This window comes from Anser anser (assembly GCF_964211835.1).
Source record: "Anser anser genome assembly, chromosome: 5".
NCBI lineage: Eukaryota > Metazoa > Chordata > Aves > Anseriformes > Anatidae > Anser > Anser anser.
In genome coordinates this window covers 59,197,575-59,212,927 of record NC_139725.1, presented here as the reverse complement: position 1 = coordinate 59,212,927, position 15,353 = coordinate 59,197,575, and the positions used below count along the sequence as shown (strand labels likewise).

The window sequence follows — 15,353 nt, the reverse complement described above, 5'->3', positions numbered from 1 at the left end:
GAGTGTTTTATGCATTTTTATTTTAAAGTATAATTGCTGAAATGCTTTTGTTTTTATATAGTATAAAAGTAAAGATAACACACACATTATGCACACTTCATAGTAATCACATGCTTAATATGTGACTGTTGAATAGAGAAGGGAAAAGTAGAAAAGAGATTTTAGTGTTCAGAGAATGTTTAAGGAAATGGTCTGGTTACATGGTATCCATTTTGAGTTCTTCCTAATGTACAGTCCTTAAAGAGAATGAATAAAAACAGCTTTTATTCCAGAAACCTAATGGTCTTCCAGTTTCAGTTGCTGTTGGTCATATCAGTGGACAGGAGTTGTCATTTTTTGGCTAATTAATACTCTTGTCTCATGACTCCTGGAGATGACAGCTGATGGACTGTCATATCAAAGACTCAGAAGCTGACGTGTAATTAACCAAGGGTGTTAGATGGGTTTTACTGATATGATGCTTGTTTTGGGGGGTATATTAAATAAAGGTATTTTCCTCAAGTAGTCCTGTATACAATTCAGATACTGTATCTGCATTGATATTGAAAGGATAAGATTGATCTGTTATTGTATCTGCATACGTAGGGAAAGAGTAAGATTGATCTGTGCTATTGAATTATACCCAGATTGCTTTGCTCAGCATTATCCAGCCGATTTATATACAGATTATTTTATTGGGCTGTTGTACCAAGCAGTGTCAAACCCTGCTCGTTTGACAAAGTAAAGCTTGCACTTTGTGAGCAGGTTTCAGTGTCACATCCAAAGTTACTATCTTAGGAGTTTTGAAAATGTCTCTATAAACTGTACTAGTGGAATAAAACCACCAGAATACCATCTACAGCTGGTGAAGGTTGTCATTGGATGAAGTTACTTTAATCATAGCTGTAATTTTGCATAGATATTTTAAAAATAAATTGGCTTGTTGTGCATAGGGACTGCTCAGTTTCTTAAGTATAATTGTAGAAAAAATTAAAAAAACTGAGGAGAGAAAACACTCTTTTTTATTCAAAAACCTGCTTTGGTAACTGAAATTAAACACAGCCTAGGCGTTGCTCCGGAATATAGATGTGGCTTCTTTCCTGACAGAACGTTTGCTGGGGAATGCGTCTTCCATCCCAATGGCTTTTGTGTGTACTGGACTTGTCAGGACCCCCTAATCATATACAATGATCTTGGCTAAAGTCTAACAGCATCATAGAAAAGAAATTACTGTTGTTTGAAATGAAATTCTCTCCCAAACGGTTTTGAAATAGGAAAATAATTTGTCTTTTTAGCTATACCTGTCTGAGGCTTTTAACAGTTTTCCTTCTTTTGTGGTGATCCTTTGTATTAAAAAAAAAAGGCATTTGGTCTTTGATTTCCGCAGCCAACCTGTATTTGTCACGGTGCCAATCTGTCTCTGAGAAAGTTCGTTTCAATGAGCTAAGCAGTGTTCTTGCTCAGTCCCAGGCATGACAACAGCGGCTGCTATTTCAGGTAGAGCAATTGGTGTTTGAAAGGCCCTTCTTTCTGCTGCTCTGTAATGAGCTAGTTGTCTGCTGCATTTAATCACGTTTTTAGCTTTATATAGTTCTTAACTGCAAATTGAGCTATGGCAATGAACTTATAAAATCTCACCCTGTCATTGTGTTCATGATCGCTTTTTTTTGCAATTGTATTAATATCCGTTGTATTTATTCTTTAAAGCATAGCAAGGTAAATGAATTTACTGTATTTTTGAAAGAAAAAGAGTGAGGTGGTTCACTGAATGAAACTGAAGTGCTCTGATAGCTGACTGCAAGAAGAATGGGCAGTTGTCCCTGGAGCACTGCTCTGTGTGGTTGGGGAGAAAATGCTAAGCTAATTGTCTGTTTATTTGCTGGTACAACCGTGTTTGCATTTCAGAGTTACCCGAGTTGCACGTGGACTGCTGAAATGAGCTGCTGTCAGGATTCTGGTGCTGCATGACTGATAAACGTGCTTCCTGTATCTTATAGAAGGTCTGCTCCTTACTTAGGCCCAGGCTGCGTGCTGCCTTCAGCATACGAACACACGCTGTGTTCTCCTATATGGTGCTCTGTGTAGGCTGCTGCCGAAGGGAAGGACCAGGCTCTGTGGAAAGCAGCGATGGGCAGTGGAGCCCAGCTTGCTCTGGAGGTCGTCCCCGGCGGATGAGAGCAGCTGGGAGCGCGCGTGTGTGGTCTGAGAGCGCTGGCAGGTCTCGCAGCGTGCCTGGTCTGCTTGCCAGCAACCTGCAAGCTTGACATGATCCGGGGAATAGTCCAGCAACGGAGCAGGAACTTTTTTTTAAAAAAACGACCTCCCCCTGCTTGCACTTCCCTCCCCCATGTAGTTTGGGCCAAATTCTTCCTGTCTGTAATGTCTGTCTTTTCAGGGGAGGTGAAAGGGAGGTGATTTGGCCTCACTGTCTCTTATTTAATCCCTAGTAAAGCAGCTGGGGTTGGCTAAATGTACGATGCTGCTGTCCTTTGAGGGTTATAATTAAAGGACCTTTAGAATTAGATGAAAAACAGTTTTTCATTAGAATATCTAAAGTAGTAACTTGTTTCTTTCGTTTCCTCCATTCTGAAGTGAAGAAATGCCAAAGTAAAATCTCCCAATAATAACTGCTAAAAACCTTAGACTTTTCTGCCAAATCATTATTTTGTACATTGGTATTTACATGTATGCTTTCAAGAAAGCCATGGGCAAACCCTGAAGGTTTTACAGTTTCCAGGCTTGTGTAAGAATATCGAATACACGCCACTAGTCTCCCTTATCACACATGCCTTTGCTGTATGTTTCCTCGCTATTTATAACGTGGCGGTGCGTGGCAGTTCATATTCTGTCTTTCTTTACTGAACCAGCTGATGTTTGTGGGTGTTTGGTTAGGAATTGGCTGCGGTTATAAAAACCGGAGTCTTGTTTACACTCGTTTAAAATATGTATACAAGAAAGACCTAATCCTGTTGTGTTTGTTCATTAACAGTTTGATTTTCAGTGTTGCTGCACTGCGCTAATTGAGCATGCTAAGCTCCACAAGTTCTGCAACCTCGGGCCCACAGAATGGCTCATCTCTGCTCATGTAGAGCTCGTTTTTGTCGTAAAAGCCTGCACATCCGTGAGATGATACGAAGAGGTGTTTCAGCTTTGTTTTTAAAAGGTTTGACCAAATAACCACATGTTGCTGTTTCTCTGAGAAAGAGTAGTGAAAGAAGAGTTAGCTCAGAGTGGGGACCCTTTGACAAGACTTTTCTTTGTTGTCTGAGCTTCTTCAAATTGCCACAGTATTGCCCAACTTCTTTGGGCACTTGCAGGGCTGAAATTGAGAGTTCTGTCTCTTTAAATCTCATTTTACAGCTCTGTGCTACATTACATAATCTCTCTAAATAGCTGGTTTATTCTTGCTTCCTTGCAGGCAATCTGCTCTCACTATATCCATGTCAGATCCATAGTTACAAGGGAGTTGTTCTTGACTTGGAGCTCTGATACTTTCAATAGTCTTCAGTGGCTGAAAAGAAAAGGGAGAGGGGAAGGAAGGTCAATGGCGTGATTATAACTTGAAAGCTTCAGTTGCAGATATTCAAATTTGGTTAAAACTAAGTTTGAGGATTGCAGCTGCATCTAGCTTAATCCAATTTCTGAACTGTTGTGCTGTGTTTTTAATCATTACTTTAAATGAATGTGCTTTCCCTCAGTCCTCTTAAATGCCAAAACGTAGCTAACAGTATTTTAATTCTACATGGGAAGGGATTTCTGAAGATGTTTTCTAATGCATTTTTAACTGTTTAAACTATTTGCTTAATTCTTTAACATTTGTCATCCCTGATTTCATAGCTGGTTTATTGCAAGTGATTGTAGAAGGCCCTATTTCCTACCAGAACTGTCCAGTGTGAATTACACCAGGACAATATATTATGTGTATGAGGAACAGATGTATCCAAAGAAGAGAACTGGAGAACACATCTTTATTTAACAAAACTGAAACAAAAAGAGGGCAGAAGTGAGTAGACTCATACAATAATTTAAGGATCTCTGGAGGTCTGCAGTCAAAGTGACTTTGAAGTTGCATTAAGCCACTCAGGGCATAGTGCAGCTGAGCTTTGAGTATCCCCAAGGATAGATATGATGCAGTCTCCCTGGACAACCAGTTCTAATGCTTGACCACCCTCACTGAGAAAAAAATTTTCCCTTATATTTAATGTGATTCTTGTCCTTTTGCTGTGCATATCTGACTCTTTATAACCTCCCACTGAGTAGCTGAAGACACCAGTAAGACCTCCCCCTTAGCTTTTCTTCTGAAGACCAAACAAATTCAGCTCTTGGCCTCGCATCATGTGCTCCAGTCTCCTAGTCATCTTAACAGCTCTTTGCTGGGCTTGCTCCAATATGTCAATGCCTTTCTTGGGCAAAGAAGTCCTGAACCAGACAAAGGACTCAAAATACAGTCTCACAAGCATGGAATAGGGGATAACTATCTTGACCTACTGGCTATACTTTTAATAATACGTTTCTAACATAGAGTTAGCCTTCATCACTGCAATCGGGTGCTGCTGAGTCACATTCATCATTTTGTCCATAAGGACTCTAGATCCTTTTCTGCAAAGCTACTCCCAAGTCAAACAATCCCCAGCCTGTATTGTTGCTGTTGGTTCTTTGTTGTCAAAAAGAAATAATTGCATTTGCCTTGTTGAGCTGCGTGAGGTTTGTCAGCTTGTATTTTGCAGCATTTTAAGGTCTCTTAAGGATCTTAAGGCTGAGGGGAGCCTGACTCACCTGTGGTTTCCTACTTCCTCCTCTGGAAGAAAAGTCTGAAACACCTGTAACTGGAAGAACAGAGAACCTCAATTCCTACAACCTTTTAAAGATTTTAGAGATACTACTTTTTACCAGCTCATTAGCATCTTCAGGTATATCCCATTCAATCCTGTTGAGTTTGCTAAGTGGTCCCTTGCTCAGTCCTTGTCTGTCATGCATAGCAATCAGTTTCCTCCAAACTCTGGTAGAGAGATCTGTGAGACCTGAAAATGACATTGTTGCAGAAGACCAATGGGAGTCATGAGCTGCTATGAAGCCAAGTTGGCCCCGAGAACACATCAGTACGGAATGGCATTGTGCTTTGGAGAAATTGTCCTTGAAAACTGACCAACCACTGCCCCCTTTGCTCTCCTTGGAAGTACTCCAAGGTGTCCTGCTTACCACTTCTCTGAACAAACTGAAGCCTGCTCTCTGAAATCCAGGTACCCATCATCCTCATACCAAAAGGTTCTTAAATTTTGTCATCTCAGGGTTAATGTAGTCAGGCTTGCCATCAAACTTCACATTTTCTACCACTTCTTTTCTAGAGAATGGTAGGTATTGCAGAAGTTAGAATAGCTCAGTTGGAAGGGGCCTGTGAAGGTCAAGTCCAGCTGCCTGACTACTTCAGGACTAACCACAAGTTAAAGCATATTATCGAGGGCATTGTCCAAATGCCTCTTGAACACTGACAGGCATGGGGCATCAGCCATCCCTCTAGGAAGCCTGTTCCAGTGTTTGACCACTCTCACGGTTTCTAGGTTGACTTACTCAGCACTCATGCTCCTGATACAATCCAGAAGTCTTCTGGATTGCTTTGTCCCACTGTGATTCCCTTCCAGCAGGTGTTGGGGTGTTTACAGTTTGCCATGAGAGCCGGGATGGCTTCCTGTTGTCTGAAGGAGGCTTCATCTTCAGGATCAGGTGGTCTGTAGCAAGTGCTCGTGACGCTGTTTCCATTGTTGGCCTTGCTTCTGATCCAGGATCATTATGTCGTTATCTGCCTGTCCACTTGTTTTGCAGCAAAGCTTCATGCATTCATTTAGGACTAGAGGGAATGGCCTCAAGTTGCACCCAGGGAGGTTTAGATTGGAATTAAGGAGACATTTCTTCTCAGAAAGAGCAGTCAGGCATTGGGGCGGGTTGCCCAGGGAGGTGGTGGAGTCTCCGTCCCTGGGGGTGTTCAAGGAAAGGTTGGACCTGGTGCTTAGGGACATGGTTTAGTGGGTGATGGTGGTAGTAGAGTGATGGTTAGACCAGAGGATCTTGGAGGTCTCTTCCAGCCTTTCTGATGCCATCATTCAGGCTGTTCCTTTGCATAAAATGAGTCTCCTTTCACCTTCCCTGTCTGTCCTTCCCATAGAGCCTGTAACCATCCACCTTATGATTCCAGTCACGCAAGCTGTCCAGCCATGTATCTGTGATTCCCAGCAAATTAGTAGTTTTGCAGTTGTGCATAGTCTTTGAATTCTTTCTAGTTGTTTTCTTTGCTGGGTGCGATCTTTTCTTTGGCTCTTCCTTGTCTATCAGCTACGAATGTATCTGGCCTTGATTTTGTTAATGAAACTTTGAGACTAATCTCTCTGCCTTACACTTAGTTGTCCTTCTTGCTTTCATTTCTGTTGTGATACCAGCTAGTCTCAATCCTTCCACCTTCAATTAGTACCCCCCTTGTGTTTTCTTTTGTTGCATCTTCAACTAACCATTGCTTAAAGCCGTCCTTGTCTGGGTTTGTCATGTATCCTTCTTAACTTCTTTATTTGCTAAGGCTTTGAAAGACTTATTCTTCTGGCTAGACCGTTCCTTTGGTCTTACTGTCTTTGACTGATCTACTGCCTTGCCCCTTTATTAGTCCTTTGTCATTAAGAACTTACTCGATTCATTTTCTTCATCTTTCCATTTGGTGTGTTAGCTTTTGCCATGTCTCCTTGGGGAGGATGTAAGAGCCTATTTCCCTTTTCATTTGGGATAATCTTTTCTCTTTTTTTGTTCTTACTAAGTGCAACTCTTTAGTCTGGAAAACATCTTCATTCCTGAATGCCTCTTCCATTACTTCATACCCCGTCCATCCAGTTTGTGGTAGGGTGGGATTCATCTGGCAAATCTTGGGTGTCTGTGTGAGCTCCTTGCCCTGAACTCCATTCAGGGTCTCTACGCAGAGGTGGACAGATTCAGGGTGTGATTAAGGAGGGACCCGAAAGGAAGTCATACATGACTCACTCTTTGAAGTGCCTCTTCGCTCACTGAAAGGAAGTCTGGGTTGACTAAGCTCAGATCCTCATCTCTGAGGATAAGGGTGATGAATCCTACGCTTTGGTGTCTGTGTTTGGGGATCATCTCGACACAGACTTAACATGGCCAAAACTGAACTACTGAATCACATCCTACTGTCCTGCTTCTTGCATGTTAACAAGCTCAAGCTTCCTCCCTTGGAGGTCACTCACAGCTTTCCCTCTTTCTGTCTTGTAGATTTATCCTCTCTGCTAACATGGATGGGTCTTAGACATAACACTCACATATTTGTTTCTTGCACAAGTGTCTCTTGACCTTTGCTCTCGCTCTTTGGTCAGAACATGCTACAGAGATGGGAAAGCAGAAAAGTTTTGACTTGGGATGTTAAATCTTTGGTACCATAACAACTTCATGGAAGAATTTTAAAAGGAATGTTTTTCTTCCCAACCTGTTTGTCCTTTCTCATTTGTGATCACTGCTACTTATCACATAACTTTCCAACAGAGAACTTTTCTGTTATGGGACTGCTGTGTTTGTCTTCCAGTGTGTCAGACCTCTGTGCTTCTAACGTTTGCTTGAGTCTCAGTAGGTACTGGCTTTCCTGGTCTTCTGCCTTGATGCAGGCTCTGGTAAGTCCCAAAAGTACAGCTCAGATGCTGGAGGGCTCTGCTGGCTGACCTTCAGGGTGTCTCAATAGCTTACACACCTTTCTCAGAGCTTCAGCTTTCTGGGTTTGCAGGGAACTTCACTGATCAGCAAAGACTTGAAGAAATGCTAATTGAGAAATATTATTTTTAAAAAAGGACAAACCAAACAAAACATGCAGAAAACCACTTTGTAGCTAGTGATAAGTTATTCCAAAAAATATGGATTTGTCCCGCTGACTTTGTCCTCGCAGGGTTTCCAGGGAAGAGAGGCTGTGATTCTTCAAGTAAACAGTAGAGGATCTGCTGGAAGTACTGTAATGGTTGGATTTTGCCATGAGGATGACGGACAGCTTAAAACTTGCAGCACAGCATCCTGGCCAGTTGGAATACATGCCTCAGGCTTTACTTGTCTTCCTTACTCTATTATTGTGTTCGCTTAGCCAGAAAAAGGAAAAATTAGAAAAGGGACTTCCAAAATCAGTTGGAGGTGTTCGTTTCATCTGTATGTAGATTCAGGACAATCTCTGTTGTTACTTTCTCTTAATTTTCAAGATTGTTCTTGAAATTAGGAAGAAAAAAATAGCCTTAAAGGAGTTAACAGATGCCTTCTGTTGTCTTAACTGAAACCAAAAAGCCCCTTGGTGTTCGGTTGCTTTGAGTTGGCCTGACTCTGACTGGAGTTAAAGGCGTCTTTCATGATTCTTGTGCTCTGTCTCCTCTCCTGTCTCTGGTCTGTCTGAGTTTATTAGTTGGCTGTGGGCAAGAAAACTGTTGTGCCAGGGAAGCACAGATCTCTGCTTCTTTTCGTCAAACAAAAGAAGAAATGCTTCCTAAAATTCAGCGCACTTGTGAAATTTCTTACAAGACACCAAAACCTTAATACGCAAGTATCTTAAGAATTTTCCCTGTTAATTTTGACAATGTCTATGTGACATAGAGTAGGACAATACCTAGCACGTTTGTGGGATTCACTGACAGATTTATCTCCCTACAGCCTTGTGTAGATAATTGGAACCTGTCATTTCTCCAGAGAGCAATCCTTTAAGTAAAGACAGTTTATCTAGCGGGCTAATGTTTTTTGAAGCATTCACTTTTTATAGTACCATTCATAAGGAGGTGAACTTGGATATTAATAGGTTTAGCTTCCTACTGGCACCCTGTGACAGAGAATAGGTAACTGCCTCTCTCCCCTTTCTCCCCACCCCTCTAGTAATGAATTTCCGTGCTGCCTCTTTTAACCAGCTTCTGAATTAAACCATTTTATCTGTAGAAGGTTGTTAGACAAGTTTAAAATGCACTTGAGTAACGTAGCCTTGATTTCAGTTCTGTGTAGCTGCCGCTCTCTTTTTTTATCGTGAAAATGTACATCACTTATACAGCATAGGACTGTTTTTAAATGCTTAAATGTGATTTTTGAAGTGTTTGTGTCATTTATAGGCACTACAGCTATACCATAATATAACCCAGAGTGGGAGAATTCTTTTGGTTCTTCTTAATGCTGTTCCCTGATAGCACCTAGTTCCTTACTTCACATGCTGAAGCAGCGCAGGGAAGCATTATCTCAGCCTGAGGATCTGCAAGCGTGACTTGCTGATGGAGCTGTTGCAGCTTTCTTGGAAGACGGCTTTTCCTAAGTAATGGCCCCAGCCTTGACCTTCCGGACCCATATGCTATGGGATTAACAAATGCCAGAGTAAACTCAGTGTTTGTGTACACTGCTTTTAAAAGGAAGATTTACTTGCTTAAGTTCTTGCAGACTTGTTTGTGCTCGTTGTCACCTGCTCTTTGCAGCTGGAGGCAAATAAGCTGTGATCCCGCGTTCCCTGCGTTGTGGCGGATGGTGTCGGTGTAAGCACGTAGCGGCTGCGGCGTTGGAGCCAGCGGGTGTCAGTCGGTGTGGGATCGGGATCCAGGCTGTGACAGCTCCGACCTGCCTGCCACAGGCCGTGCAGGCACACTGCGTGCATCCCTGTCGTAGGGATGTAATAACACCTCCGGGCACAGCTGGCACAGCGTCTGTCACGCATCCCGCGGTGGCTGAGGGAGCAGTATCAGAGCAGCGCGCCTGATGGTGCTTCTCCACTCGTCTCGTCTCATTCTTGTCTCGTTCCTCGTGCAGAAGCTGATCTGTAGCTTTGATCGTCCTCGTTGCCCTCCTGGTTCTGCAACATCCTCTCCCGGATAGATGAGGCCTGCCATCGTATGTGCTGTTCAAAGGTAGCTCAGGGAAAGGCTTTGACTCCTGCGCGCTGTATTGCTGCACCAGCCTTCCTCAGCCAGGTGTTAGTACGAGTGAAAGACCCAAATGTAAAGGTAGCTGCTATTAGTTACAAGTGAGTAGAAACTACAGGGTTCTGTACCAGGTATGAAATGTGTTCCGTTTGAGGGTCCCATGTCCAACACCCACCTAGAAAAACAAAGCAACAACAAAATCCCCTTAGGAGTTTAAAAAACAAAAACAAAAACCTTTCCCAACCAGAACAACTCCGTGCACGCATGCAAGTTATTTTTAACCTGAATGATCTCTGTCATTTGCTGTGCTCCTGTGGGTAGTTCTGTCAGCCTGGGAGCTGACGTGCTGTGGTGCACGGGTGGCAATGAGGTGTTGTGTAAAAGGTTGGGAACTTCTTCAAGTGGTATTGCCATCGGAAGCCTTCGTTTTATAGTTACAGCTGTGGAGGCTGACTCTGTGGTACACGTCTAGCAGTAAAGCCGGTTTGTTCCCTGCCTTTCAGTGAAAATATCTGGGTTTCACAAGAAAAACAGAAAAAAAAAAAATAACAAAACAACAAAAACAACCAACCAGCCAAAACCAAAAAAACAATAAACCAACTCTTTTTTTCTTCTGCTTCACTTTGTTTCACTTCTCTGCATGCTGCCACAGAGTAGATGAGGGAACGGATGCTGTAGAGATGAGCCTCTTAAACCAGCTTTGCAGCAGGGGAAGCTGAACGCAGGACCGCATTGTTCTCCTTTATTTTTTTTTACATGTATTTATAACTCACCGTCCTGTTACGTTCAATCCTGCACAGTCAGAGTGAAGGAAGGTGTTTTCTGTTCTTTTGGCTTGACTTAATATGAGTGGGAAGCTTTTAGAAATGTTCTGTTCATTGACTGCTGCTGGCAGATGGATGCTCTCTGCTTGAAGTGCCTCAGGCCTTTATATCTTCCGCTTCCCCCCCTCCATCCTCCCAGCACACACCCTGGAGTGTGCAGGCTGTGCTAATTTAGTCGCAACTTAAAAAGGAATGAAGAAGAAGAAATGCTTCTCTCTAATAGAGTTCTTGTCGCTCGCTACGTCTTCAGGGAGTACTTTTTCATTTCACGATCCCTAAGGATTTTTTCAGCAACATGTATTAGCTGTTCTGAGATACTTCACTGGAACAGCAGTAAAGTAAAATTCTTAATGTGTTAGGACCAAAATGCTCATTCTGTTTATATATTAATCAATTAGAATATATAGCATACATGACATTCAGTTTGATTTTTCAAGTGATTTTAATAACTTAGGCGTGACTGTTTCTAATTCTGAGGTGGCAATTCTGAGGTGGCCTTTCATCTGTATGAACTATAAACCAAACCATTAAATAAACAGTTCATTAACCTGTTATACTCTAACATTTGATTGAATTCCAGAATTTTACTAAATTGGCTGTTACCGTGTCAAGAGCTTTTCCCCTTTTACCAGCAGAAATCAGGTGTTAGAGCTGAGTTTAGCTCTTTCTTTAGCAGAATCATAAAATGTTACTATTTACTGATAAAAAGTGCATGTATTTCTAATTGAAAAGAATCCAAATTATACAGAACCAGAACTAAAATGTTTTTTCTATGCTGATTACTGTACCTTAACTTTGCCATACAATTTTCTTAAGGTGCTCACTAAGGTCGCCAGGTGGTGCTGTTACACACTGATATAAGCGCTTGTTAATAAAGCTCAAATTCTAAAAGAAAATGCTGTTGTCGTAATTATTCAACTGTAATTTCATGGGAGGAGTGGCAAGAAAGTTTTTTTCTTTAATCATGTCTTTAAATTAGAGCTCTTCCTGAGAATTTTGGTTTTGCTCTTCTGGCTGCTCAGTGTGAAACTTCCCACGTTGTTGTTTAGGACCATTTCTGCTGTAAAAAAGGGATAATGTGTGTGGGATAATGCAAGAGGTTGCGTGCTGGGTGTGTGGGACCGTATCTGGGCTGTAGCCTAGGTGATTTCTACTTGGGTGATGAGCTTGTGAAGTTTCTCATTAGGTAATGAGGGAGGATAACATGCAAGTACTGCATGTTTTATCAAAGGTTGAAGAATGAAGAGCGATGTCTCTTCATAAGCTGAAAATAACTGGTTTCCTGAATAGCATTTAATTTAACCTTACAGTTTTTGAAAGGCAAGAACTCCAGCCTGTTATGGGAGGAGGCTCCTTACAAAAAAAAAAAATCAGGCTATGTGACTTTTTTTAATATGTTCAATACATGTCATGTTCCCTTTCTTTTTTCTAGGAAAAAACCAAACAACTTCATACATCCAAAATAGTCATTTTTTTCTAAAGTCGTATACTAATTAACGTTGTAAAGAAATTTTCTTTTTCTCCAAAGGTTTTGTGGAAGTGCCTATTCATGGATGAACTGTGAAATGGGGAAAAAAAGTTGCAAACTGTTCCTTTGAGTGAAGATTTGTAGTGTCGTTTTGTACTCAAGTAATTGAATAATTTGGACAATACGGACAATTAAATGCTAGACCATGTAGACTAAACCTAAGTACTGTCAAATATGTAGGTAAAATGAAGGAGGGTTAAGTAATTGTGGGAGGGAAAAGGTTGTCAAAGGATATCTCTCCTGAAGGCATTAGCGTGGCTATCACTTTAGTTGTGACTTCCTACCCTGAGAATGTAACACTTCAAAAATGAATTGTATTGCTTCACACATTAATTTTTTATTTTTTGCTACTCATTGATTAGTTTCTGATAGAAATTACAAGCAAATGATAATTTATAAAGCAGAGAAAAAGTACAGTGTGATCTCCTTGAACCCAAGCTGCAGCGTAGGTGAGAAGTTAGGTTCAGCATGCTTAAACCTGTTTTTGAGCTGTGCTCTTTAGACCTCCTCTGGATGTCAGCAGGAGCTGTGTTTGCTTGGCATTGTTCTTTGGGCTCCCAAATATGTATCTAGAAGTCTGGCTTTAATCACCTAGATTTAAAGCCTTTATACTGTTAAAACAAAGCTGTCCCAAACAAACACAGCATAAATTAAGTGAAAAGGTAATTGATTGCTTAGCTGTTCTAAAGTCAGGTCAGATTACTCCTGCTTCAACTGAAAGAGGCTTCTCTTAAGTTTGAGCAATAGCAAAATCAAACAAACGTGGATCTTTCTTCAAAGAAAGGTCATTAGCACTGAATGCAACTAAGCAAGTGGCTAATTACGTTCAACTCTGTGCTTCCCTGAGAAATATGCTGATGAGCCTGTAATTTTTCTTTAACAAAATCAATTAGAGTTTGGATTTTTAGCGTTAGGCAGTATATTTTTTCCTTCATGTACTCGGAAACTACACAGTTGATCATTAGTACTTTTGGGCAGTATATTATGAGATGTGTAATGTTGAGGAAGCAGTTTAGGATCTTAGTTCCAGATTTCAGGGGTATACACAGAGCTGGGTTCTGGTACCGGGATTAGACACGGGTTCTTGTGTATGGTTGTCACACACTAGAGAGAATGCATACGAATATTTACGTCTGTACCTTATCTGTACTGTTTGACTTCCATAAGTCATTATTCAGGGAAAATGTTCCATGCCATTTTTATGGTGGGAATCATGAACTTAGTATTGCTCCAAAGGGAGCTGTGCAGGGTTCAGTAGCCCATTTAGGATGAATTTCTGAGAACGGGTAGCTTTCCAGAATATGGAATAGCTCTCCAGAAACCAAGCAGTAGGTCTGGTCTGAGGTCGTACTGAGCTACTTTGGTGGTCATACAGAACGTGCTAAACCTGAAGGTCACCTCTTCCCTGTCCCTTCAGAACTGATGTATAAAACACAGCCATCTTTGGTGCTCTGGCCTTTTGGGAAGCATCACGTTGCCTTGTCTAAAAGGGAGACGTAAACACTGCAGAGTCTCGTGGGGCATAGCGCTGGTGCTAACCATTGGAAGTTGTCTTGTTACGTTCAGGGTGTTACAGAGCCACCAGTGCAGAAGGGCATTTCTAGTTCCTTCAGACACGTGCGTGCACATGCAAGCATAGATCTATGGAAATCCTTTTACGAGGGAAAAGATGCTTTCTAAATCAGGTTAGGAGATTGTCTGCTCACAGAATATGTATACTGCACGTTATGAGGCAGTGCAGACAGCTGTAAACTTCTGCTTCCAGACTCTGGGCAGCGTCTTAGATAAATCCGAGGAGCTGCATGTTGTAGAACTGCTCTCAATGCTAGCTGCTGTACTTCTTGCATGTGTCTCACTTCCTTTCCTTGCTCAGGCTGATGCCTTTAGGAAACTGTCCACTTTTTTTTTTTCTGAGTTAGTGACTTAGCACAAAATGTGAGGAGAGGTAGGAGCTGGTGTGAGGTGTGTTTTGAGGGGAGGATGGAAGGGGGCTGGGGGATTTCCTGTTTCAACTATCTTGGGTAAATTCATCCTCTCGCACTTACCTGATTTCTTATTTAAAAAAATAAAAGTTAAAAAAAATTTCTAATTGCTGACAGATTAGGAAAATGCTCTTATCAAATACAAACGATTAACAGTACAGATGAGGCTGCACCAGTTGCACCTAGTCTTCAGGCTGAGGTTTTTATACGATACTTCTCCTGTTTCTACCCCTAGGTCTGCCATGAAGTGAAATGGAGGAAACTGGCTTTGTGTGAAAAATCAGGAAATCAGTAATAGCCCTTAGTTTATCATTCACCCCTCTCTAACTACCAGCCTCCATTTTAAATGTGACATGAGTTGTCAGCATTTGCTAATCCAAATTCATCCTCATTTCCAAAGGTGAGCACAGCTATCATCAGCAAATCAGCATCTGTAAATGAAGAAGATTTCAGATGGGTTACCTTGTTATTCTGAGCCCCGTGCAGCTTGCCGAAATCCAAGCAGGTGTTGTGTTTGCTTACTTCTGTGGCCATGAAAGCTCCGCGAGCTCAGGGAAATAGCTAGAAATAAAATTATTCAATGTCAACTGAAATCTTCTAAGTGATTTCATAAGCAGCACTAATGTGGGTGAATAGCTTTGCAAGTGCAATCGCTTTCCATCTCAGAAAATGTATTTCTATACCTAAAGGCTTCTTTCTTTTGGGGGGTGGGAGGTGATGAAGTAGTCTGATATTTTTTAGCTGCACGTAATCTCTGTTCTAAAGTTTAAATACCGGGAAAATAACTTGCCAGCTTTCCTAATGATATGGTGGGAAAATATGGATCCTGAGACTATTCAAAATCATCTCTAAATAGATTTAGACACTACCGTTCCTACCATGCGCTAGAAAAAAATGCTGCTTCTGGTGCAAGCTGAATCAGTCCTTGAGCGTGTCAAGGAAGAATACCACTTTTCAAGTGATTTTTGGAACAAATCCAGGGTGCTTGTGAGGTGACGTTTGTTGTCTGAGTGGTCTGTGTTGTTCCAGCTGGCCCTATATTAAAAGTTAACTCTTGCTTGCTGCCAGCTTCTTTCTTGAGAGCAAGTGGGTATCCGTGGCTTTGGTCAAAATAAAGTTGTTCGGCATCCTG

The 15,353-nt window shown here is 41.6% G+C and overlaps 1 protein-coding gene across 3 annotated transcripts in view; it reads left to right on the top strand.

The window, feature by feature from the left end:
* Positions 1-15,353, top strand: part of BRF1 (BRF1 general transcription factor IIIB subunit) — a 175,142-nt gene that overhangs the window by 17,963 nt on the left and 141,826 nt on the right. The gene's annotated exons all lie outside the window — the stretch shown is intronic.